The following is a 27325-nucleotide window of genomic DNA, read 5'->3' as shown; positions in this document are numbered from 1 at the left end:
TATGGAATTGACATGGTTTTGAGTAACCAGTATGTTAAAAAAAAAAAAAAAAGCAAGTTCTTAACCACAACCTCTGATTAGCTCATTGACATTTCAATTTTAGTTTATATACAGGACCGGCTGCTATATACCTTAAAATGGCTATAAGGTACCATTCAGCTGTCTCGTGTCTATTTCATTTTAGTATTTAAGCTACCAGTTTTTGTACGTTTATTTTGTTACCTGCAACTTTACTAAATTTGCTTATCAGAGTTTTATCAGAAAAGGGTATTGAATCTTACCAAATGCTTTCTCTGCATCTATTGAGGTGACCATGTGGTTTTTATTCATCACTTGGTTGATTTGATTTATGATCCTTATTGGTTTGTAAATGTTGAACCATCTTGTGTTCCTGGGATAAATACAAACTGATGATAATGTCTGATTATTTTGATATGGCTTTCAATTCACTCTGTTAGTATTTTATTGAGAATCTTTTGCCATCTGTTTTCATCAAGAATGTAATTGTGTGTGTGTGGTCTGTATTTGGCTTTGGTATTGAGTAATACTGAAACAGAGCAGCAGATTTTCATCCGGTTTAATATTTTTAAAAAGCTTGAGGAGTCAATAAAATAAAAAACGAAAAATAGAGCAAGTTAGCGAAAACATTACCTGGTTCTTTAAAAAATATCAGTAAATCTAAACTCTAGCTAGTCTAATTAAGAAAACAAAAAAAGAAGAAAAGACATAAATTACCAAAAACAAGGATGGAAGAAGATACATATCGTAAGATATGTATCTTACAAGTATTAAGAGATTTGAGGAGATTATCATGAACAAAAATCATGTAAATAAATCTATTAGATAAAATGGGCATACTTTTGCTACAGCCTGGCAGATATTACTTTGTGAATTTGGTACAGTAACAGTTCTCATCTCACACACTCCTTCAAAACTTTTCTCGCTGCCCCCCAAACCCCACCAAGAGTTGGAGTTTGTGTCGCATATACTTGAATTTCAGCAGGGTTTTTTGCAACTGCTTCTATTAATAGAAGACAACTTGAGCTGAAAAAGTAACCTTATGTAACTTTAAAATCTAGGTCATAGAATGTGACAGATGACAAAAAAGATTAACAATCACAAACACTTTGAACATAGGTTGATTTTTCAATTATTTGTTTGTTTTTAAAGGCAGAGTTACAGGGAGAGGAAAACAGAGATCTTATATCCACTGGTTTACTCTCCAAATGCCTGCAAGGGCCAGGACTGACCTCGGCCAAAGCTGGGAGCCAGGAACTTCTTCCGGGTCTTTCATTTAAGTGTGGGGGCCAACAACTTGGGTCATCCTCTGGTGTTTTCCCAAACCATTAGCAGGGAGCTGGATTGGAAACAGAACCAGCACTCATATGGGATGCCAGAGCCACAGGTAGAAGCTTAGCCTGCTACACAATGGCACCAGTCCCTGAATGCAGACAAAATAAATAAATATGCTTATATGTATAAACAGATACACACATATATTTTGTGGAAGGCATGTAATTCTTCAGATATATTGTTAGAAATCATCTGCGTCATTTTATCTGCCTTCAAACTGATTATTTCCCAACATGATGACACGAATTTAGTTAATCCCAGCAGAGAAAATTATTACATTAAGTTTCTCCTCCATTTAGCTAGACAACAATTCTGCAACACAAGGTCGGAGTCATTGTGCCTTAGTCTCATGTGTTTTGAACAACTGCCTTTGCGCCCAGGTGGCCTGTGTTGTGGCCTTCTGCACCACAAATGTGCTTTGCCATTTCTCTGGCGCCTTTCTTCTTAAGCATTGAAGTCACAAGATAAGTAACAATTTTTTAAACTCTAATTAAAAACCTTTCTGCATATGTCCCACTTAATTAGCTTCTGTCAACCCCGATTATACTCAAATTTTAAAAATTACACTTTCCTTTTACTGATTCTGCTTTGTGTGCACAACGTGAAATAACAGGCCAGCTATTTGTTCTGAACTTTTCCAGGGAATGACTACCATATTGTGTTCAAGAAATTATCAAAATAACATAAATGCTAACCCAAAGGCTCCTGAATATGAATAGATTACATACTGATGAACTCCTATAATTGCTTTGCAGGTTTGAGGTGAAAAGGTAATTTTTCTCTGGTATAATCATACCTAGTGCCTGCTTTAGAATTTCTTCACATGAAGGTGACCCATGAAGAGTAAATTTCCTCAAGTCAGGATGTGAATAAGACTGATCTAGAAGTTTATTGCATGGTGGGCCAAGCTTCTACCTGTGGCTCTGGTGTACCATATGGGTGCTGCTCAACTTCCAATCCGGGTCCCTGCCTATACTCTGGATAAGCAGTGAAAGATGGCTTAAGTCCTTGGGCACCTGTGCCTATATGAGGGACTCGAAAGAAGTTCCTGGATCCTGGCTTGACTTTTAGCCATTTTGGGACTGAACCAACAAAAGAAAGATCCTCTATGTTTGGTATACGCTTGCAATGGGGAAATCTCAACTGAACTTGAGCTGTGGTTATGCAATAAGGTGGAGGAATCCACCATGGTGGGAGGGTTTAGGGAGGGGTGGGGAGAACCCAAGTATCTATGTAACTGTGTCACATAATACAATGTAATTACTGAAGTTAAATAATAAATAATTAAAAAAAAAAAAAAGAAAAAAAAAAAAAAAAAGAAAGATCCTCTCTCTCTCTTTCTCTCCCTCTCTCTAACTTTGCCTTTCAAATTATGTATATATATATAATATGTATATATATATATAAATCTTTAAAAAAAAGAAATTCAGATTTCCTGTTCTCACCTGCACTTGTATGACTCATCCCAAATATCCTTTATTTTCTCAATAGTCTCATGTACAGAATGGGGACTAGGTCTACTCTAAATGTAGCTGAGAGTTTAAAACAAAACAATGGGTACACAAATCTTAGCCAGTACAAAATATCAATTGTTCTCCGTACTTCCAAGACCCTGACTCAGAGAACTTGGTCTCAGGCATGGAAATCTGTAAGAAAGGTGTGCCCTCCCCTAGGAATCCTTATGTAGTTTCTGTTCTGAGAACAACTCCTCTGTTAAGCTGTTCCCTATATCCAGTGATCCCCAACAAGCCTCAACATCAAACTTTCCTGTGGATCTTTGAAAACTGTAAATCTTTGGGTTTTCCCCTGAGAAATTTTAATACTGCATGTCTGGCAAGGAGCATTCTAAGAATTTTTTAAAAACCATGGATGGTGCCAATATGGGCTGGATTTGCAAATCATTACTTCAAAGTCTTCCACCTATTTTTGTCTATCTCTATAGTGAAAAAAATTTGGCATATATCTATAGTATACATGTATCTAAAGTTCTGTTATATTTTATCATCACTAGAGTCAAAATCTCTTTTGTCTTCAATTTAAATATTTGTTTTGAGTTAGATTTCAGAAGCTTAGTTCTTAAATAAATGTTATTTATTTAGTTCTTAATAAATAAATAAATGTTTGCAAACCACGATGGCTTCATTATGACACTGATTACACTCTCTTGGCATAATGTATATTCTTTATATCTGAATATACCTCAAAGCACTCAATATGCTCTCTAACCATGTGTCTGAAACCCCATACCCATTATAACAGTAGATAGAGCTCAATGCTTCAGTATTTTTTTTTGTAATTTCAATCCTTTTATCTGACTACTTATTGTTTCTGTTTAGATCATTTCTTTTTGTTATATCACAGAGTACTTAATAAAGAGCTTGTACTATGAGTCATAGTAGCATTCACTTTGCCATTATCGTCTTGTCTTCCTGTGTCTGTCACTGGTATTATTTCTAACTAGCAAGCACTTTTTGAAGCCATTACAGTTCCTGTTGATCCCTTGGACTATCTTCAGCACATCCTAACATCAGAGTCTTTTGGAGGGACTTAGCCTAGAAATCTCAACCTGCTAGAGGACACAGGGCTAGATATCCCTCTTTTGTGAAAGTTTCTGAGCCAGGTCATTGCTGTCTCTGTCGACCCTCTGTGACAGTTCAGATTCAACAAGATGAGATTGTATACAGGAAATATTTTCAGATTCCACCCTGGTAGCTAAACTTGGTGTCCCCCAAAGATCACATGTTGGAAACTCAATCCTCAAATTCCTGAATGAATTGGATATGGAGGTGAGGCCTTTGGGAAATAATTAAAGTAGAAGAGATCCTGAGACTGGATTCTCCACTTTCATATTAGTGGCTTTGAAAGAAGATAGACCCAAGCTAGTATACTTGCTTTGTCTCCACAGTGTTGTCATGCAGGAAAGAGGACATCAGAAGATGCTGTTGCAAATTAACCAAATCTGTCCCAGAAATGAGTTGGAGGCAGACTCTTCGAAGCTCAGGGGACTTTATTCATTGGCCACCACTGACCAGTGGACTGTCCCATTCTGCTACACATGGAAGAGAAGAGTAGCCCTGATCAGCCAAGGTTAAACGGTTATTAAGCAGTGATCATCCAATCAACTAAGAGCAAATCATTGAATGCAAATCATTCAATCAACCAAGCTTATATCAGTGCACAATATAAATGATCCATTCAACTGTAGTGGTGTGGAACATAGAAACCTAGTTTAAACATCGTGTACTTTAAACTATCTAATCAGCAAAAGTCGCATCCCACCTTAATAGCAAACAACAGAAACAGGTAAACAGGTCTTCCCAATTCCATTTACAGAAAATAAGTTGGGGCAATCAGCTTACTACCTGAGTTGTAAAAGAAAAGCAGATTTCATCCTGAAGTGAGATAAGTACTCTCACTACCCTTTTGGAACTCTCCAAGAACCTGAGTTTTTGGCAAAGGTCAGGCAAGGGATATGTCCCAGAAATGTTTCAGAAAACCTAGCCTTACTGTTGCCATATTCTGCTGCCTGGATTGTCATAACACCAGTAGAAGTGCTTGGACTCCCCACTCCAAGCCATGAGCAAATGTACTTCTTTAAAAATCACCTGCTCCCTCAAAACCATGTCAATTCCATAATATTGCAAATTGCTGTTGATGTTATCTTGGGACTCTTAATTGACTGGGATGATATTCTACCAGCTCTAACTTCAGACCAGAGATGGTCTCCCCAAGAAACTGTTCAACCCATCTGGACAATAAGTAGCTGGACTCTATGCTTGGTATATGTTTGCAAGGAAAGAATCTTGATTGAATTTGAACTGTAATGCTGCATCAAGGTGGAGGAATCCACCAGAGAGGAGGGGCGTGGGGAGGGGTGGGGGGATTCCCAGAGCCTATGAAACTGTCACATAATGCAAAATAATTAATAAAAATATATATATAATAAAAAATATTAGTCACCCTTGGGAAAAAAAATAAATGAATTTGGAAGTGTAAAAAAACAAAACAAAACAAAAAAATCACCTGCTCCCAAGAATTGTGTAATAGTAACCAAAAGCAAACTGGGACACTCAGGAGGTAATTCCCCACCCACAGCTTAGCCAGAAAGCACAACTCACAGTTTCCCCAGAATGATTGTAACTATTTATTCAGTCATTATTTGCCTGTTTGACACACCCCCTTTCTCAGAAATGTAAGGGTCAAGTTTTTATTATGTGAGACAAAGGATTTGCAGACTCATAGCTCACAATTACAGATATTTGATTTTGCTGCAATTAATTCAGTTAAAACCAAAGATATAATCATTAAATTCACTGAACTGAGCACATACAACACAGATCAAACTATAATTTTCCAAAGGTCATGTGTCATGATCTCTTAGCATTCAAATACATACCTATGGCATCATCAACATTGCAGCAAAATAACAAAATAGATGAAGCTCTGTCCCTTTATGCTCCCACTTGTAGAGCAGGAATCATATCAGTCTTCCTTGTTCTTCCTCCTTGTCCCCAGTACCTAGGCCTGTGGCCTGTATATAACAAGAGTTCAATTAACAGGCAAGTAAATGAATCATCTTCTTTTTGTTTTTTTTTTTTTGTTTTTTTAAATTATTTATTATTTTTAATTCATTAATTACATTGTATTATGTGACACAGTTTCATAGGTACTGGGATTCTCATCACCCCTCCCCAAACTCTCCCACCATGGTGGATTCCTCCACCTTGTTGCATAACCACAGCTCAAGTTCAGTTGAGATTCCCCCGTTGCAAGCGTATACCAAACATAGAGTCCAGCATCTTATTGTCCAGTCAAGTTCAACGGCTTCTTAGGTATACCCTTTCTGGTCTGAAGACAGAGCCAGCAGAGTATCATCCCAGTCAATTGAAAGCTCCAACATACCATCAGCAAAAATTTACATCATTATGGAATTGATTGACATAGTAATGAGTAACCAATATGTTAAAAGTACATGCGAGTTCTTAACCACCTTCTGTGACCACCTCACTTACATTTCAATTTTAGTTTATACACAACATATAGCATTCATAGCATAACATGTTATACATAACATCTATCATCTTAAATTAAGGCAAACATGTGGTATTTAACCTTTTGGGATTGGCTCATTTCCCTTAGCATTATGGTTTCCAGTTTGGCCCATTTGGCCACAAAGAACTGCCTTTTGTTTTTTTTAATAGCTGAGTAGTATTCCATGGAGTAGATGAACCATAGCTTTCTTATCCAATCCTCTGTTGATGGGCATTTCCCAATCAAATTGCCCAAAACATTCTTCATGGAACTGGAAACAATGATCCAAAGGTTCATCTGGAAACACAAAAAACCACGGATAGCTAGAACCATCCTGAAGAACAGGAAGTTAGCAGGGGGAATCACAGTTCCGGACCTCTGGACATACTATAGGGCAGTGGTTATCAAAACAGCGTGGTACTGGCACAAAGATAGAGAGGAAGATCAATGGAGCAGAATAGAAACACCAGAAGGAAACCCAAACAGGTACAGCCAAATAATCTTTGACAAAAAGACAAACGACAATCCAGGCAAATGGGAAGGTCTGTTCAATAAATGCTGTTGGGACAACTGGTTAATAGCCTGCAGAAACAAAAAGATAGATCCACATCTCTCACCATACACTAAGATCAGATCCAAATGGATAACAGATCTAAACCTACATCCAGGAACCTTCAAACTTTTGGAAGAAAATGTTGGAAACACACTGCAACACTTAGGGGTAGGCCCTCACTTCCTAAAAAAGACTCCAAATGCAGTAGAAATCAAGACCAAAATAAACAATTGGGACCTCATCAAACTAAGAAGCTTCTGTACAGCTAGAGAAACAATCAACAAAGTTAAAAGCAACCCACAGAATGAGAGAAGATCTTCGCACACGACATAGGTGATAGAGGGCTAATCTCCAGAATATACAAAGAGCTACAAAACAACCAAAATGTCAAAACAAACAAGCCACTCAAGAAATGGGCACGGGAAATGGGCAAACATTTCACAAAGGAACAAACCCAAATGGCAAATAAACATATGAAAAAATGCTCAAGTTCCCTGGCAATAAGGGAAATCCAAATTAAAACATCAGTGAGGTACCACCTAACGCCAGTAAGACTGGCCCACATGAATAAAAGCACCAACAACACTTGTTGGCGAGGTTGCGGGGAAAAGGGATCCCTACTCCACTGCTGGTGGGGCTGCAGGCTGGTACAGCCTCTATGGAAATCAGTATGGAGAATATTCAAACAACTCAAAATCAACATACCGTATGATCCAGCAATAGCACTCCTAGGAATATATCCAGAACACTTGTTTTATGAGAAAACAACATGCACTCCTATGTTCATAGCAGCACAATCAGTAATTGCAAAATCATCTTCTTTTTGGTTTTCCAATGTATTTATCTAGCATGTCTTGTACAGTGACAAGCAAACTGGAGAAACATGATTTCTATATTTCCAATTCATCCAAGGAATATGTCATTATTTCATTTCAAACTTGATACTACTAACAATAATACTTCCATATTAGCTGTAAATCATATATGCAGCAGCATTTTGTCAGTCAACAGTTGGTGATGAAGAGGACAGCATGTAGTCTAATAGAGAAGACGTATACTCAAGCGGTTAGATTTCAGTTGTATCCTCAACTCCTAGGAGACCTATGTGAAGAACCCCCTTCTTCTCCGCAGTGTGGAAGAGGCTGAAAATGAGAAGTGCTGCACACTGATCCAAGCCAATGTGTATAATACTTACATGCATTGAAACAAACAATTCCAAATGGGCAAAGCAGGATTCAACAAGAAGAGAATGAGGACCCTGAAGCCTAGTCTAGAGAAGTAGGAAATCTAACCTGAGGGTGGAAATTGTTTTTAAAAATACTTTTTAGTTTTTATTTCTTTTTTTATTATTTATTTTAAAGGTGCACAGGCAGACAGACAAGGTTAGAAGGAGAACTGCCATCCTGTTACTTACTACTCCAATGCCCAAAACAACCAGATCTATGCTAGGCAAACACCAAGATTTGGGAATGCAATTTAGGTCCTCCATGTGTATGGCATGGACCCATGTGTTTATTTGAGCCATCACCTGTTGGGATGTGCATTAGTTGGAATAAGAAACAGGGCAAATTTTCATTGGAGGGGATGATATTCTGCCAGCTCTACTTTCAGACCAAGGATGGTCTCCCAAGGAAGTGGTTGAAATTATCTGGACAATGAGAGGCTGGACTCTATGCATGGTTCATGCTCGCAATGAAGAAATCATGACTGGATATGAACTGTACTACTGCAACAATGTGGAGGAATCCTACATCAGGGGGAGGGCATGAGGTGGGGTTGGGGGAATCCCGGAGTCTATGAAACCATGCCATAAAACAAAATTTAAAAAAAGAAGAAAAGAAAGGAAGAAAAAGGGCAAAGACTCAAACCCAGAAACTATGGTACAGGTTATAGGCATCCCAAGCTGCTTCATAACTGCTATGCCGAACACCTACCCTCATGAAAACGTTAATATGGGGGTCTGAGCAACAGGTCAGCCAAGTGAAGGGCACACCCAAGACCTTCAGGCAGCAGCCTAAGGAAGAAGAACTAGGACAGCAGAGTCCAGGAGGGCTGCAGGAGATGTGTATGATGAAGTCCAGGAAAACAGCAGGAATCAAGTCATGTGGGCTCTCTGAAACTGTCGAACTTCACACTAGATTCAGCGGAAAGTCCCTGAGGAGTTCAAGTGGGGGAATTATGTGTTCTGACCACAGTGCTAAAGGCCTCTCTGGCTCCAATAATGACAATTACATAAGAACAAAATAGATAAGACTTTTCTCTAATGATGTTTATTTCATTTTTATTATTTATTTATTCTGCTGCCGTTTTCCAACCTATGAAATATCTTTGTCCCTTGTAAATTACTCAGTGATTCATCCTGAACCTTGTAAACCTTAGCTGGAGGCATGTTGAAGCTTGTGAATTCAGCTTTCCCCTAAATCTAATAAAAAGTCACAATTCAATCTGTACTTGTCCTCAGTGCAGCATAATACCTTAAAATATTATTTTACCCATTTTACAGCTGTCTTTTAATCAAATATTCAAGTTGTAGAATTAGAACTATACTTATATTTCAAAATATACAGCAGATATCTGAATATCTGACAAGCAAGATAAATGACAATTAGATTTGGGGAAAGAACTACAAACATCAACACCACAAATTGTTAGAACATCCCAAGAGCAGCAGGTTGTTAGTGTGACACACCCTCTGCTGTGTTCTTGGTGTTTATTTCTCCCCTAAAGCTATATGTTAAAATTCTAATTTCCAAAGTAATGCTACTAGGAGGTGGAGTCATTGAGAAAGACTCTGCCCACGCCCTGACGCAGAGATTCTGAGAGCTCTCTAATCCTTTCCACCATGTGGGAATACTGGAATAGGCACCGTCTATGAGCCAGATAACAAGCCGCTTCCCAGAAAATGAATCTGCAAAAGCTCCTGGTCTTGGACTTCCCAGCATGCACCTGGTTTGGGACTTCCAGCATGCACAACTGTGCAATATACATTTCTGCTGTTGATGCACCACAGTTATGGTGTCTATTAAAGTAGCCTGAATGAACTAAGACACTCTCACCTCTCCAAAAGAAATGAACTTTGGTTCATTCTGGATTTAGAATGAACCACATTCTAGAATGAACCTGTGGTTTTCTGTTCTTTCTATCATCTTGGAACCCAAAAGATAGAGATTCTGAATACAGAAAATCTATCTCTCACAAGCATAATTCTCCCCAAGGAAGAGTTTCCTTTTTAATTGAGAAAATACTTGTTTAGCTATTTGAGTGGAAATGGATGGAAACAGTAATTATAAAATCTGTTAGCAACCATGCTTGCAGGCAATAGGGGGATTCTTCCTTTGCCACATCTATTGTTCGTTAAGCTGGTGATTTTTAATTCTACCTAGCCCCACTGACCCCTTCTAATGTAATTATTGGGTATATCATTTTAGTATCCAGAAATTAAATTACTGAATATTTTCTATCCACACACAATTCAAACAATTCAATAAACTTCCCTAAATGAGTTATAAATAGAATAGCCAGATAAACATAGGAATGTTTATAACAAAAGAAAATATTAATTGTCCATCTAAATTTAAATTTAATATGGTTCCTGTAGTTTTTTGTTCTTTCCATCATCTTGGAACCCAAAAGATAGAGAAGAAAAAATTTTAAAGCCATGTATAATAATAATTTATATTTGAATGTGTAAGTACTCACCATATGGCATATAATGAGATGGGCAGATGCTTGCTCTTCCATGTACAAGGAAATTGCTATAATTACAATAGCCACTAACATGGACTGATTTTAATAGGTTTCATTGGCCACTAAAATACCCGAAGTCATATAATCGTTAGTGACATTATTTTCTGAAGTGGAAGTCTCAGTCTTTTCAAAACAGCCACAATATTCCTTAGATTGGCATGATATTTGCACTTCTGGAAAACCTGGTATATAGTAAAACCATACTGGATATACAGACATATTTTAAATAAGGTCTATGATCATAAAATTACAGTGTTTCTCACTCACATGACTATACAGACAGGCATTCTACAATTCTTTGTTGTGTGGAACTTTGCTGCACACTGTAGGACATTGTCTTCTCAGGCTGAGCTCACTAAAACTAATAGTAGCCTCCCTCAATAGTAACAATCAAAAAACACTCCTGCTAATTTTCCCCAGTGGGTAGTAGTCTCACTAAAGCTGCTATTTTAGACCATATATAAGGGGAGGGTCCAGGGAAACACTCCAAGATGAATAATGGAATAGTCTGAAAACAAAACAAAGCAAAAAGCAAAGACAAATAAATAGAATTTGAACAATGTTCCACTATTGCTATATCATGAAATTACAGGTCTATGCACAAAATCTTTAGTAAAACTTCAGTTTCTCCTTTTTTTTTTTTCTTTCAATTTCAGAGGCAGAGAGAAAGAAAGATAGATGAAGCTCTTATGTGCTTGTTCACACTTCAGACACATTTCTGTGGTGGAGTGGAGAGCCAAGAATGCAATCCAAGATTCCACATGGGTGACAGGAATACAATTACCTGAGCCATCACTACTGTCTCCTAGCATTGCATTAGTGGAAGACCGAAATCATGAGCCTGAATCTAAACACTTCAATGTGAGTATTAACCATTAAACTGTGTGCATCATATCTCTCCATTTGTAATAATTTGAAATGGGTAGTAAAAGATAGTTCAGGTCTGAAACATATAAAAGGGTACTCCAAAAAGCTTGTAGAGAATGCAACAAAGATGTGTTTATATGGGACAAAAAAAATTGAAATCGTTAGTATGAGGAGTTGTCAAGAAATTCATGGAATGGAGTAAGCGTATGGCAAAGCAGTTAAAACCATCTCTTGGGATGTCCACATTCCTTACCGGGATGCCTAGAATCAAGTAATGATTTCACTTCTAATTCAACCCCTGATAAGCCACAACCCAGGGAGCAGCAGATATGATTCAAGTACTTGAGTCCCTTTCACATGTATAGAAGACTCAGATTGAATTTTGAACTAGTGTTTTTTTTAAAGATTTATTTATTTTTATCATAAAGTCAGATATAGAGCGAGGAGGAGAGACAGAGAGGAAGATCTCCCGCACGATGATTCACTCCATAAGTGACCACAACAGCCGGTGCTGAGCCGATCCGAAACCAAGTGCCCAAAGTCTCTTCTGGGTCTCCCACACAGGTGCAGGGCCCCAAGGCTTTGGGCCGTCTTTGAGTGCTTTCCCAGGCCACAAGCAGGGAGCTGGATGGGAAGTGGTGTCACCAGGATTAGAACCGGCGCCCATATGGGATCCCGGCGCATCCAAGGCAAGAACTTTAGCCACTTGGCCATCATGCCGGGCCGCCAATCCCGGTTCTTGATGGCTTAGAGAAGTAAACTACTGAATGTAAAACCTCTCTCTCTCTCTCTCTCTCTCTCTCTGTAACTGCTTTCCGAATAAACATAATAAATCTTTTTTAAAAAGAAATTCTGGAAGGCAAAACTTGAATGCAGAAGGAGCTGAGAAAGCCTCGGCTTGTATTTGGCCTCCATATATCATTTCAGAGTAACTGTGTTCAACTGCTCCTGATTCCAGCGCTCTGCTAATGCACACCCCAGGAGCTGGGCTTCTACTGCCCACACTGGAGTTGTGCACCAAGTTCCTAGCTCCTGGCCCAGTGCTGGCCACTGGAGACTTCAGTAATACATCCTTAGATGATAATATCTCTCTTTCTCCCCCTCTCTCTATTTTTCAAATGAGCAAACAAATTAATAATTTTCAAATATTTATATCTCTCCTAATCTGTAGGCATCATTTAAATTAAAAAAAAAAAAAACCCTTCAGTACTGTTTCTTGCTTCACAGTAAGGAATGTGAGAAAATTTAAAAATTTGAATCCCAGTATAGGAAAAGAACTCAAATCAAAGTTTTGCTGGTCTTAAAATGGATTTAATTAGCTGGTGTGGCTCATTCTGCAGATGTCCCACTTTGTGTCCGAGCACAAAAGCACTTTCTCATTTCACACATAAAAAGACCACTGAAATACTGTCCCTAAGACAGCATTTTTTTTTTGTCCAAGTTGATGTTACTTTCTTCTGAGCCAGTTTTAACCAAAGATGTATGTCTCTAAAATAATGCAACAGAAAACCTCAGAGGTGAGGATTTATTTTATACCATTCTCCAAACTGGAACCTCCTAAGATATATACTTTATACAAGCAAATTATGAACCTCAGAAAATGCCATAGGCCACATCTAACATTCATACCCCACAAACACAATAAGCTGAATGGCTCCAAGACATCCTGCTGAGAGAGAGCCACAGACACTCAGCAGCAAGGTGCCCACAGCATTCCAGGTGCAAAGAAGTTACATTAACGCTATTTCCTGTAGCTGACTCAAGAAGGGAAGAAAGCATGATCACAGAAGGACCAAATTTAGGACCAAATTTGTGAATGTCCTACTCCTTAAAAAAGCTTCTAACACCATGTTTTAAGGGAGTGTGTTTTCAAACCTTTAAAGATCAGAAATATTACTAAAAGTGGGTACATTTGTCCATGGAAGAATGGAAAATAAGTCTATATTCGTGCAAAATTTTAAAAATCTATCCATAATTTTTTTTCAAAATGTACAATTTCCTTGCGTTTCTAGATTTATATGCATATATATGCACCATGAAAAAATTGTATGTCCTAACCCATCCTACAAACTTAACATAACAGAGTCACAAAAGTCCAAACCAGATATTAGAAAATGTAATTCGTTAAAAAGCATAGTACATCCTGATAAAGTGAGATTTTTCCAAGTAGAAGAAGACTGATTTACCTTTATTGAATCTATTACTGCAATTCACTACACTGCTATAGTGTGGCTTTCAGGAAATATCACCTCAAAACATATCACTCTGGACTTCAAACTGAGGGTACATGCAGGGAATTTAATACAGGAAGACGCTTTCTCTGAACTTCCATTATCTGCCTAAACACAGATCTACCAATAGTTCAGTGGCATAAAATAGGTTCTTGATAGTTATTGTATACAATACTAATAATAGCAATAATAACTATTGTTATTGTCTATCATGTGCCGGTCATTGCACCAGACTGTGTGCTACGTGTACATGGTCAAGTGTTGCTTAGCAACAGAGAAGCACTCTGGGAAACATTTCATTAGATAATTTGAAATTATGCAAATATTATAGAATCTACCCTTGTATAAATATTGTCTTCTACACACAAAGCTTGCATGATATTGCCCGCATATTCTATTTTACTTTTTTACTTTTTTAAGATTTACTTTTTTACTTTTTAAGATTTTTCTTTTGGGACCCAGCATGGTAGCACAGTGGCTAAAGTCTTCACCTTACATGCACCAGGATCCCGTAAGGGTGCAAGTTTATATCCCGGCTGCTCCACTTTCCATCCAGCTCCTTGCTTCTGTCCTGAGAGATTAGTAGAGGACAGCCCAAAGCCTTGTGACCTGCACCTGCGGGGGAGACCTAGAAGAAGCTCCTGTCTCCTGGTTTTGGATCAGCTTACCTCCAGCTGTTTTGGCCACTTCGTGAGTGAACCAGCGAATAGAAGGTTTTTCTCTCTGTTTCTCCTCTCTGCGTAATCTAAATTTCTAGTTAAAAATCCAATGATAACAAGACCTTCTCTGCAATACTTCCTGAAGGAATAATCTGAGGCTGTTTTGCAGTTAACTATCTCTGCTATAAGTAGAAGGAGTATAATCTAACATGATGAGAAGATAGAAAAGCAAATACCTGAGTCAGCACTGCAGTCTTTTATTATCATTATCAGGATTATGTGCTATACATAATTATATTTGCTATGCATTAATAAAACTTGCAGCTTTTAAGTTTCTTTACACCAGTTTTAACAAAACCACACAAAAAATGCGTTGTACTATGCTATTACCATTGCTATAATCTCATTATGCAATGGGAATTTCTCAAGTTCCATTGTAATCTTATGGGACCATCATTGTATGTATAATAGTGCATGACTAGACTATAGCTATACTTACACACACACATGAATAATCTCATATAATCCCTCTTGTTACCTGCTAAGAGTATTTGTGATTATTATGTTATTTGCCAGGTCTTTCCATCTCTTTGTAGGAGAATCAAAATTCTTAGTCTTTTTATTGTTGTGTGAAAGTCAATGTCTGGTTCTGTCTGGCCAGAGAGTTATGAGCAGAAATGTTTCCAAGCAGAAATATTGAATGGTGGGCATAAAATATTCAACACACATCTTTTCTCCCATCATAATGGGAAATCAAGTATTCTGAAGGGAAGCAGACATTGTTCAGAGTTTCCAACCAGGAAGGATAGACACATGGCATATGTGGAAATGCACTTTTGTTATTTCAGATCCCTGAGATCTGAGATTATCTTTTACCTCAGTACATTGTAATCCATCCCAAAATATTATTATTCCAAGTATACCCATATGAAGAAACTGAGATTCAAAAGCATCCAACAGAAATATTAAAATTTCCAAGCTTCACACCATTAGTTAATGATAGAGTCTAGACTTAAAGATGCATCCCAATCCCAGGCCTTAATGTTGTTATGGTACACCTATTACAAAAGTTCTCAGTAACTCTTGATGGATAAATTAATAATAGAGAAATTTAATGAATAAGATTTGCTATATAAGTGCTCTTCATGAAAATGCACTTATGAATAAAGACTGTGCAAATTTTTTTTTTTATTGGAAAAGCAGATTTTACAGTGTGAGAAGGAGAGATAGTGAGGTCTTCTGTCTGCTGGTTCATTCCCCCAAAGGGCTGCGACAAAAAGAGCTGAACTGATCTGAAACAAGGAGTCAGAACTTCCTGTGGGTTTTCCGTGTACATACAGGGTCCCAAGGACTTGAGCCATCCTCTGCTGCTTTTCCAGGCATTAAGCAGGGAGTTGGGCTGGAAGTGGAGCTGCCAGGACACAAACTGGCACCCAAGTGGGATGTCAGTGCCCCAGGGTAGAGGATTAGCCTGTTGTACCACTGCACCTAGTACAAGACTGTGAGTTTAAAGATTTTTGCATGGGCAGAGGGATGGTGCCATAGTGTAGTAAGCTAAGCCTTCACCTGCAGTGCCAACATTCCACACATGTCTCGGCTGCTCTATTCTGTTCCAGCTCCCTGATATGCCACGGGAAAGCAGCAGAAGATGGTTCAAATCTTTGGGCCTGCACCTATGTGAGAAACATGGACGAAGTTCCATGGTTTTTTTTTGTTGTTTTTTTTTGTTTGTTTGTTTTTTGTTTTGCGGTGCCTGCAGCCTTCTGTTACTTCGCAAGGTTTTGAAAGGGCAAAACACAAGAGCACATTAAGGGTACTCTGACAGCCAGGGGCTCTCCAAGAGCAAATTTCCCCAAGGGTGGACAGTGTCATGATCAGTTGGCAACTTACAACTCTCCCACGTATACAAGCAGTACCAGATGACAAAGGTGGTGCATTCATAAAGAAAATAATCACGTGTCCAGTTACCAGCCACACTCAGCTCCCCAAGACCCAGAGCCTGAACCCTCCTGGGCACACACGTGTGGTTCCTGCAAGAACTAACTTGGAAAGCCAAGCATGCCTTGCCCTGCCCCATCCAGGGCTTGCCAATGCCCTTCCTCTGAAACAAGCAGCTCCAGACCGACAGGAAATACACACACGCGTACACACAGCCAACCCTGGTGTGGAGGAACCCCCAATTCCCCGCCACCTTTTAGCCAAGTGCCCCCTGGAAAGCCGCAGGCAATGGGAGAAATCCCAGCCCCCAGGCTCCTGCCTGAGCCCCTGGGGCCCTGGGCTCTTGGCTTTGAGAGTCACTAGTTGTGATGGCGCAGCTTGGCGTGACGCCTCTGCCTTTGTCAGTTCATCCTCAGTAATTCCTCTTAACAGGGAACAGATTTCTGCGCTGCAGCGGGGCCCCCGGCTCCCTGACCTCTCCACTGTGAACGCGGAGGAGCTGAGTCACATTTGCCATGTTGTCTAAAGCATTAGCAGAGTCTCTTATCACACCGTCAACACATTTCAAAGCGTAGTGGCCTGCCTCCTGGTTTTGGATCAGCTCAGATCTAGCTATTCTGAATCTAGGGAGTAAAACAGCAGGTAGAAGATCTCTCTGTCTCCTTCTCTCTCTCTTTCTGTCTCTCCTCTCTCTGAGTCTGCCTTTCAAATAAACCTTTAAAGAAAACAATCTTTGCATCAAATTAGTCTTTTGATTTACTTTTCCATTAACTTTCAGAAGTCCTTTTATAGGTAGGTATTATTTTTTTATTTATTATTTTTAATTCATTAATGACATTGTATTATGTGACGCAGTTTCATAGGTACTTGGATTCTCCCCACCCCTCCCCAAACCCTCCCACCATGGTGGATTCCTCCACCTTGTTGAACTTGAACTGTGGTAGGTATTATTTTAGTATTACATTCTGTAGGTAATCAGGGTCTGGTTACAGTTTGATAGATTGACATGGTGTATGGTGTGATACACAAAGCATCCTCTTCTCCCTTTGATTCTTAACACAACTACCATAAGGAATAGAAACTGTCTCTCCCTGTTGTGCAGATATAGAAAAGGGTGAAGATGGAGAGACAAGAAGACAATAGAGCTGTACCTACCTACCCTCTTGCCTGTTGACTTCACCCCCATGTATCTAAAGCAAGCCTTGACTTCTTTTTGTTGTTGTTAAATTTTTCTTACTGGAAAGTCAGATATACAGAGAGGAGGAGAGACACAGAGGAAAACCCAATGATTCACTTCCCAAGTGGCCCAAGGCCCAGAGCTGAGCCAATCTGAAACCAGGCGCCCAGAGCCTCTTCCGGGTCTCCCATGAAGGTGCAAGGTCCCAAGGCTTTGGGCCATCCTTGACTGCTTTCCCAGGCCACAAGCAGGGAGCTGGATGGGAAGCAGGACCACCAGGATTAGAACCAGCAGCCATATGGGATCCTGGCATATGCAAAGCAAGGACTTTGGCTGCTAGGCTACCATGCCGGAACCACAGGCCTTGACTTTTAATAACCCCAGCCAGGCATGCTCTGAGCTGCTTTGTTGATACTGACCCAATTCCCCTCCTGGGCATATTCTATATGGACCAAAAGTGCTAAGCCGTGGAGCAACCCTCTGTCCTTCACCAGTTTTCCAAAAGACTTGAAGAAACAGGCTCTCATGACAGTTATCCTCTGCTTCCCAAAAGCTATGATACTGCCAAATAGGAATCTCAGGATCTTGTGCTTTTTCTTTAATCAATTCATGTTGGAAATGTCAAAAAATGGTATCATCAGAGAATGAATTGTGTCCTCTGAAGCCTCACATGATCAAGACCTAACCCCAGAACCTCCAAAATGTGCATTGTTTAGAAATAGAGTCATCACAGATTTGATTAAGTAAAGGAAGATGAGGTCATACTAGAGTTGGGTCTTTTTTTTTTTTAAAGATTTATTTATTTTATTACAGCCAGATATACACAGAGGAGGAGAGACAGAGAGGAAGATCTTCTGTCCGATGATTCACTCCCCAAGTGAGCCGCAACGGCCGGTGCGCCGATCTGAAGCCCGGAACCTGGAACCTCTTCCGGGTCTCCCACGCGGTTGCAGGGTCCCAATGCATTGGGCTGTCCTCGACTGCTTTCCCAGGCCATAAGCAGGGAGCTGGATGGGAAGCGGAGCTGCGGGGATTAGAACTGGCGTTCATATGGGATCCCGGGGCGTTCAAGGCGAGGACTTTAGCCGCTAGGCCACGGCGCCGGGCCCCTAGAGTTGGGTCTTAATATGACTGCTGCCCTTATAAAAGGAGAAGCTTAGACACAGAGTGTCCCCACCAGGAGAATGCCACTTGAGGATGAAGGCAGAGATCGGATTGATGCTTCTCTAAGCCAGAGAACCCCACTGGCTCATTCACACTCAAAAAGGAAGGAGGCACTGAGCAGGTCTTCCTTCAGAGCTCTAGAAAAAAAGATCAGCCTTGCTGACACTTTCTCTTCAGAATTTTACCTTCAGAAATATGAGGAAACAAATTCATGTGTTTTAATCCACTCAGTTGCTGGGTTAGTATTCCTAGGAAAATGCATCAAAAGTTATAGTGGGCTAGCACCGTAGTTCAACAGGCTAATCCTCTGCCTTCAAGTACCAGTATCCCCTCTAGGCATCAGTTTGTCATGTCCCAGCTGCTCCTGACTCAGCTCCCCACTTGCAGCCTGGGACAGCAGCGGAGGACAACCCAAGTCCTTGGGACTCTGCACCCACATGGGAGATCCAGAAGAAGCTCCCAGTTTCTAATCATCTTAGCTCTGGCCATTGTGGCCATTTGGAGAGTGAACCAGGGGATGGACGATCTTTCGCTTTCTGTCTCTCCTTCTCTCTGTAAACCTGCATCTCAAATAAAAATAAACGATTTTTGGTGTTTTCTATTGTAAAATGAATAGATCTTGAAAAAGCAAAAGTTATTATAGAGAAGCCCACACCATCTGTATTTTCTTTTGGCTAAGGAGGGAGAGGGTCAGAGCTTTACCAATACTAACATGGGAAAGACAACATTATTACAGCCTACCATGTAGAACACACCACACACAATTCCAAGGACCGCTCTGTCTGCATCCCTTTCAAAAAGTCTTTAATTTGCTCAAATTGCCTGCCTCCCCCAGGAGAAACACAGCTGGCAGCCCCAGAAACCATGCTAGAATAGAAGTGATGGAAAAAAGAGTCCTAAGTAATGGAGTCTAGTTTTTATACCACTGCTTCAATAGACACCGTGTCTTCGTTAAAATTTCTATATCTATTAAATATATATTCAAATTTTTTAATTCAAGGAAAAGTGAACTAAAATCATGTTTGCTTTGGTTTGAAAATGATTTATCTTCTCTGATGCTCATGCTGTATTTTATCACCAACTTAACAGCATTCAGAGAAGGTGAAACCTTTACAATGGAATCAGGTTGCTAAGAGGAACTAAAGCAAGAGTGCGTTATTATCAATCATCACTGCCCACTGCTCAGTCTGTTCTCACTTCTTTGCCTGCACCTGCTGGTGCCTGCTTGTCCTTATACTTCTCCTCCTGTTTTCTGCCATGTGTTTGTGCTGAACAAGACCCTCACAAAAGCCCCACAGACATCAGCAGCATGGTCTTGGATTTCCCAAAGTCCAGAACCCTAGGGCAAAACAAATCTATATGCTTTCTAAATTACACAGTCTAGGGTATTCTATAATAGATACAGAAATGCACAAAGACAATGCTTTTGTTAACTTCAAAATGGAAGTGGGAAGTGCAAAGAAACAGTTGAATGTAACAGATTTCCCACAATTAGATATATTTATGGCCTTTGTGTTCAACAGAAGACAGGGAAGAATAAAAGAGAAGTGAGTAGAGGGGTAAAGAATAAGTATGTTCAAGTCTGAGAACCAAAAACCTACATACTTTAGGATTTCTCTATTTCACTAGAAATTCACACTTTTCAACACAAAAGCAGAAGTTACATATCTGTGTGTGCAGATACATACATACGTGTGTGTGTGTGTGTGTGTGTGTGTGTGTGTACTTGTTAAGAAATCTGAATGGGGCCCGGCGTCGTAGACTAGCGGATAAAAAGTCCTCGCCTTGAAAGCCCCAGGATCCCATATGGGCGCTGGTTCTAATCCCCGCAGCTCCACTTCCCATCCAGCTCCCTGCTTGTGGCCTGGGAAGGCAGTCGAGGACGGCCCAAGGACTTGGGACCATGCACCCTAGTGGGAGACCTGGAAGAGGTTCCAGGTTCCCGGCTTCGGATTGGCGCAGCACCGGCCGTTGCGGCTCACTTGGGGAGTGAATCATCGGATGGAAGATCTTCCTCTCTGTCTCTCCTCCTCTGTCTATATCTGGCTGTAATAAAATGAATAAATCTTTTTTTTAAAAAAAAAGAAAGAAACAGAGGAAAAAGAGAGATATTTTTCACCAATTAGTTCATTCCACAAATGCCCATAACATCCAGGGCCAGACCAGGTTGAAGCCAGGAGGCAGCAGCTCCATCTGAGCTCTCATAAAAGTGGCAGGACCCTAAGTCCTTGGACCATCGTCTGCTTCCTCTCAAATTCATTAGCAGGAAACTGGATGTGAAATAGAGGGATGTCTTGATCTTATTTGGGATGTAGGCACAGTACCCACCCTGACCCCATTTCTTCATACCATTACATTTTCAGGGCATAAGCTTTGAGAGGACATATATAGTCAGACCATCTTCCAATACCAGCTTACATATTATCTACTTCATAAGCTTTTTCTGAATACTACAATCTGTGATGCTGATTCCTTCTATTAGATTTTTACTGCACATTCCTAGTAATTATCTACTCTTTTTTATTTCTATTTTTGTGCATGTTAATACGCTCTTGGGATTCAAACTCACTGAGGAAAAGGTCCTGTCTTAAATATTATAGCATTATGCAGAGACAGCAGCATACATATTCATTCTTATGTATTCATATAATATATTCATTCATATAGTCATATAGTATACATTATATGAATATGGTATATGAATACGCATGTATGTATTCAGTATGAATACAGCATGCTCAACAAATACTTGATATGTGATGACTTACTTCTTTTTTTTTTTTTTTAAGATTTTATTATTATTGGAAAGCCAGATATACAGAGAGGAGGAGAGACAGAGAGGAAGATCCTCCATCCGATGTTTCACTCCGCAACTGAGCCGCAACGGGCTGGTGCGCGCCGATCCGAAGCTGGGAACCAGGAACCTCCTCCAGGTCTCCCACGCTGGTGCAGGGTCCCAAAGCTTTGGGCCGTCCTCAACTGCTTTCCCAGGCCACAGGCAGGGAGCTATATGGGAAGTGGAGCTGCCGGGATTAGAACCAGCATCCATATGGGATCCTGGGGCTTTCAAGGCGAGGACTTTAGCCGCTAGGCCACGGCGCCGGGCCCTGACTTACTTCTTAACTAAAACATGCCATAGTTCTTTCCAAAATTCAGGAATGAAGGGTGCTTTCATAATGTTACATAAAGTATAATCTCACAGACCTATACGATTAACGAGAGACTCAGTAATACACCTCCTAGAGTAGGCTAGGTGCTATGACAAAGGAAAAACAACTGTAATATAGCATGTTGTTAGAGAGATGACACCTGGAGGCCCTGTTGTTGTGGCATGGTTGGTTAAGCTGTGGAATGCTGATTTAAGTGCTAGCTGCTCCACTACCAATTCAGCCCTTGCTGATGTAAAAAAGGGGAAGGCAGGAGAAAACAGCCCAAGTACTTGGAGCTCTGCTACCCATATGGGAGACCCACACGGAGGTTCTGGCTCTTGGCCTCAACCTGGTACAGCTCCAGCTATTGTGGCCAATGGGGAGTGAATCAGAAGATGTAAGAGTTCCATGCCTCCTCTCTCTCTCTCTCTTGCTCTGCCATAGAAATAAATAAGCAAAATCCTGAAAAGAGAGACAGATAAATTATATTTTAGTAAGCCTACTTCCCCATATTCCATGCAGAGAAGACAACAGGACTGAAAATGATTGATAACTAAAAAGCTCATTGGAGGAGAAACTTCTTTAACATATTCACTAAACAAATAATACATTCAATTAGAGTACGAAAATAATATAGATGCCATAGAAGTAGATATTCTGGTCTCTCATTTAACTAATTGGGTGTAGGAGGACTTCTGTTTCCAAGGTAATGATAAAAACAATTTAAAAATTAAACTTGTGGCTTTCATAAAGAAATAAAAATGAATACATACTAAAAGTATCTTTAAGTCATTAATGAGAGAAAAGATAAGAGGTTATAGTCAGGTCAAAGAAGAATTCAAAGGACAAACATTTGGGGGGCTGGCATTGTATAACCTGCCTCCTGTGATACCAGCATCATATACAGGCACCTGTTCATGTTCCAGCTGCACCACTTCCCATCTAGCAACTGTGTAATGGCCTGGAAAAGCAGTGAACGATGGTCCAAGTGCCTCTGCCCCTGTCCTCAGCATAAGAGCTGGATGAAGCTCCTGGCTCCTGGCTTCGGCCATTGAAAGCACGTAGGGAGCAAATGAACAAATAGAAGATCTCGCTCCATCTCCCTGTAACTCTAATTTTCAAAATAAAGGAACATGTATTTTATTTTAAAAATCATATTTTTATACTAAAAACCTTAAAATGAATGTGCATGTTGACACAAAACTAACAATTTCTCAGATGGGAAAAATAAAAATCAAATCCACTCAGGACAGAACTTGCATGTCTACAGACAAAAACAACTTCACATTGCAACCAACTCTGCTTGAGTTTAATGCTGAAAAGCAGCTCCCATTGAGTCAGAATGTACCGTATTGGGGCAAGTGAGGAAACATACCAGGCTAGTTCTGTGAACGCAGTGCCGGCATTTCTTACGGGTGTTGGTTCTGCTCCACTCCCACCCACCTCTATGCTTACAGCCTGGGAAAGCAGCAGAAGATGGCCCAAGGTCTTAGACCCTGCAAGAAGTTCCTGACTCCCAGTTTCAGACCACCCAGCTCTAGCTGTTGCTACTGTTTGGGAAGTAAGCCAGCAGATGGAAGATCTTTCTGTATCTCCCTTTCTCTGTAACCCTTTCAAGTAGTAGTAGTAGTAATAATAATAATAATAATAATAATCTTTTTTTAAAAAACAGCCAAAATTCATAAGAATTGAAAGGGTCTTCTTGCCTACAACAATAGCAGCTTCTTGTATTGCAGTAACTTGGCTCTCTCTGTCTCTCTAAAGATTTCTTTTTATTGGAAAGGCAGATTTACAGAAAGGAGGAAACACAAAGAGAAAGATCTTCCATCTGCTGGTTCACTCCCCAAGGGACCACAATGGCCAGAGCTGAGCCCATCTAAAGCCAGGAGCAAGGAACGTTTTCTCCCATGCGGGTACAGAGTCCCAAGGCGTTGAGCCATCCTCCACTGCCTTCCCAGGCCACGAACAAGGAGCTGGATGGGAAATGGAACAGCTGAGAAATGAACCAGCACTCGTATGGGATCCTGGAATGTGCAAGATGAGGGTTCAGCCACTGAGCCGTCGCACTGGACTTTACTTGACCTTCTTTCCAAGAGACACATGGATGTAGTAAATCCTGAGTGTGTTCCCCTAAGAGTGCTTCTTCCCCAAAATAATGACTCTGTTCCCATGAAGCTCAGTGATAGATGTCATTCCAAATATATTTCCTGATAACAAACTCCTGAATACTTGTAAATCATTGTAAATCATTTATTTTTATTTATTTTGTTTTTGAAGGACAAAGAGACAAAGCAAGAGAGTTCCATTAGCAGGTTTACTTTGCAAATGCCAGCAACAACTGAGGCCAAGCCAGTTAGAAGTCAGAAGCCCAGAATTTTAACTAGTTTTCCCTAGTGGCAGGGATCCCAGCACCTGATCAATTACAGGCTGCCTTCCCCAGTGCACATCTGCAGGGAACAGGAATTGAAAATGGAGCCAGTACTCAAACCCATGCTCCCCAGTAAGGAGTACAGGTGTCGTAAGCAGCAGCTTAACTCTGTGTGCCACAACACTCCGCTCTTGATTTTTAACAGGAGGATGTTTTACTGTGCATAATATACTGTGAATATATTAAAAATATACCAGTTGATTACTTATCTTTGTAAGCATTTCCTTAATTTTAACCAAGTGAATTTAAAAACTTATATTATTTGAAAGGCAGAGAGACAGAGATAGAACTTCCTTTGACAGATTCTACCTGAAATACCCACCACAGCTGAGGCTGGGGTAGGCCAAAGCCAGAGGCCCACGGTTTCATCGTGAATTCCCAGTAGGAGAGTTGGAACTTACTGCTTGAACTATAATCTGCTGTTACCAGGAAATACATCAGCAGGAAGCTGGGCTGGAAAGAGTAGCCAGAAGTGTGATGAGGTCCCACAGGATATGCGGGCAGCTTGGCATGCTGCACAATGGTCACACTAGTGACCAGTTTTGTAGCAAGTAATGTTGCACTTAGCATTTTTCTTTTATATGTATATGTTTTAAGCCAATTTCACATAAAATATAAGTTTTCCAGTTATGACTTTTGTTCTGCTTCATTATCTTACACAACAATCTGAATTCTAAATATAATTCTCCCAGAGGTAAATTTATCTATTTGCTATGTTAAACAGCTTTCAAGTGTCCTTTTCCTCTGAATTTTTGTTGCTTTGTCCTTAGTTCAGGGTTTATATATTTTTTAAAAAGGTTTATTTATTTTTATTAGATAGGCAGATCTACAAAGAGGCAGAGAGAAAGATCTTCCATCTGCTGGTTCACTCCTCAAGTACCCAGAGTGGCCAAAGCTGAGTTGATCCGAAGCCAGGAACCAGGAGCTTCTTCCAGGTCTCCCACACAGGTACAGGGTCCCAAGGCTTTGGGCTGTCCTCAGCTGTTTTTGCAGACCATAAGCAGGGAGCTAGATGGGAAGCAGTGCCACTGGGATTAGAACCAATGCCCATATGGGATCCAGGCGCTTGAAGGGGGAGGATTAGCCAATCAAGCCATTGCACCACGCCGTACATGAGGGTTTATATTGTTTGGTTAACATGTAGTGACATTTCTTCAATATATTCATAATCTTTCTCACTACTACCACAGTTTAAGTTATCACTAACAGTAATTTCTTGAACTTAACTCTGTTCACAAATGACTTGAGAGTAAAATTCTCTACTGAAGAATGCTGAAAGGCAAAGAAGCTTAAGTGTCCCGACCTGCAGGACACGACGCTCAAACCCTGAGGGTGGACTGGGAATGCCGGGCTGGTAGCCCCGGGCTGCTGGCCCAAGAAACACACGGACACACGTATTTGGTGGAAAAGAGTGCCTCTCTCTTTATTTTTACTCCTCATATATATACCTTCTTCTCTAGGGGAGGGGGAGAAAGGGAGGAGTTTCCTGGGAGTAATTATCTTCATTGAAGCAGGGAAGGAACTAATCAGCTATATTGAAACAGGGAGGAACTAACTATTTGAACAGGAACAAGGGTGGAGGTTCTATTCTGCTTGCTCTACAGAGGATGTTTTGGCCTAATATCCTGCTTGCTGTAGCCCTGCTTGCAGGCTTTTGCAATGCAACAGGCTGTCAGGTAGGCCAAGTCTAAGGCCCATAAGTCTGTGGCTCCTAACACTTAAGGTCTATTTTTAAAATACTGTTTTCCTTTGTTATTTATCTCAATGCAAAGCCAAAGTTTAATTGATCGAGTGCCAGCTAGGACACATCCAGATGTTAGTAAATAGAAAGAAAGAAGAACTCTTGCTTGTTTTTAATACAATTGTCTCCCTCTTTCCTACCCTGTCCTCATTCATTTATCTTTTGGATGGTGACACTTTGATTTGATTCCTGGAGTACCAGACTAAAGCTTCAGAAACAGGCCTGAGAAAGAATGATAGTCCTTGAACCTGGATCGATTTCTCAGGGGCATATAGCTGGCTAAGCACCATGTTTCCTCAGGGACAAAAGACTATTTAAGCATCATGTTTTCACCAGGGAGCAAGGCTAAATCACCACTATGCTTTGTTTTGCGAAACAAGGTACAGGGAAAGAGCTGAAGGACTGCAGAGACAGAACAGGGCAAGGACATGAGTATACTGTCAATCCGAAAGTCTGACACATCAGAGATAATATGGATGTTTTACCAACTTGCTATAGTATCTCAGTTCCCTTCTCCAGTCCTCACTCAAATTCTGACTCATTCATTATGGATTTGTCATGGTGTAACTAGTTAGTTGAAGTTTAGGTAAGCTGGAATTGCCGTATCCCCACAATGATGCTGTTAAACTGTCAGTTTGATATACACTTACCTTCCCGGGATGCACGTATCACATCCAGGACCAGGGTGCATGCTAAGACCACACTGCATTTGCAAAGATCAAGAGCTCTTCCCCCCCACAGACCCTGCTTTATAAATACCCCCCTCACTTGTTTTCTTTCTGCCATGAATCTGGTTTAGGCATATCATCCCAGTGCCATTCTTTTCACTGCAGCACATGGTGCTCTGGCGTGTTCCTCTGCCATAGTGGTCATCTGGCCAGCCCTCTCGTAATCTTCCACACTCTTCCACTAACCCACTCCTCGACGAACCTTCCCAGTTGCAGGGAGCATGTTGAGTTTTTATTTTCTCTCATTTATGGGCACTTTTTGATCCTCTAATTTGAGCCTTTCTCCTTGTGGCATGGCCTATACTCATGCATTCAAATTCTCCCATTGGCAAATAACCTCTGGTTCCCTTTGTACATCATACCAATCTCCATTTAATATTTCTATCTTTGTGGGAGTCAAGAAACCTGGATCAAGAATTAATATATGTATTGCCCATATCTGGTTGAGTATCATCCAAAATATCTGGAGTCAGAAGTCTAGGATTTGGGGTATTCTGTCTCTCCTTGAGTTTTGGAATATTTATATATTCAGAACACAGTATCTTGTACATAGAGCTAT

The sequence above is a fragment of the Ochotona princeps genome, chromosome 5 (assembly GCF_030435755.1).
Source record: "Ochotona princeps isolate mOchPri1 chromosome 5, mOchPri1.hap1, whole genome shotgun sequence".
NCBI lineage: Eukaryota > Metazoa > Chordata > Mammalia > Lagomorpha > Ochotonidae > Ochotona > Ochotona princeps.
The sequence above is the reverse complement of the archived record's forward strand: the minus strand, read 5'-3'. Positions refer to the sequence as shown.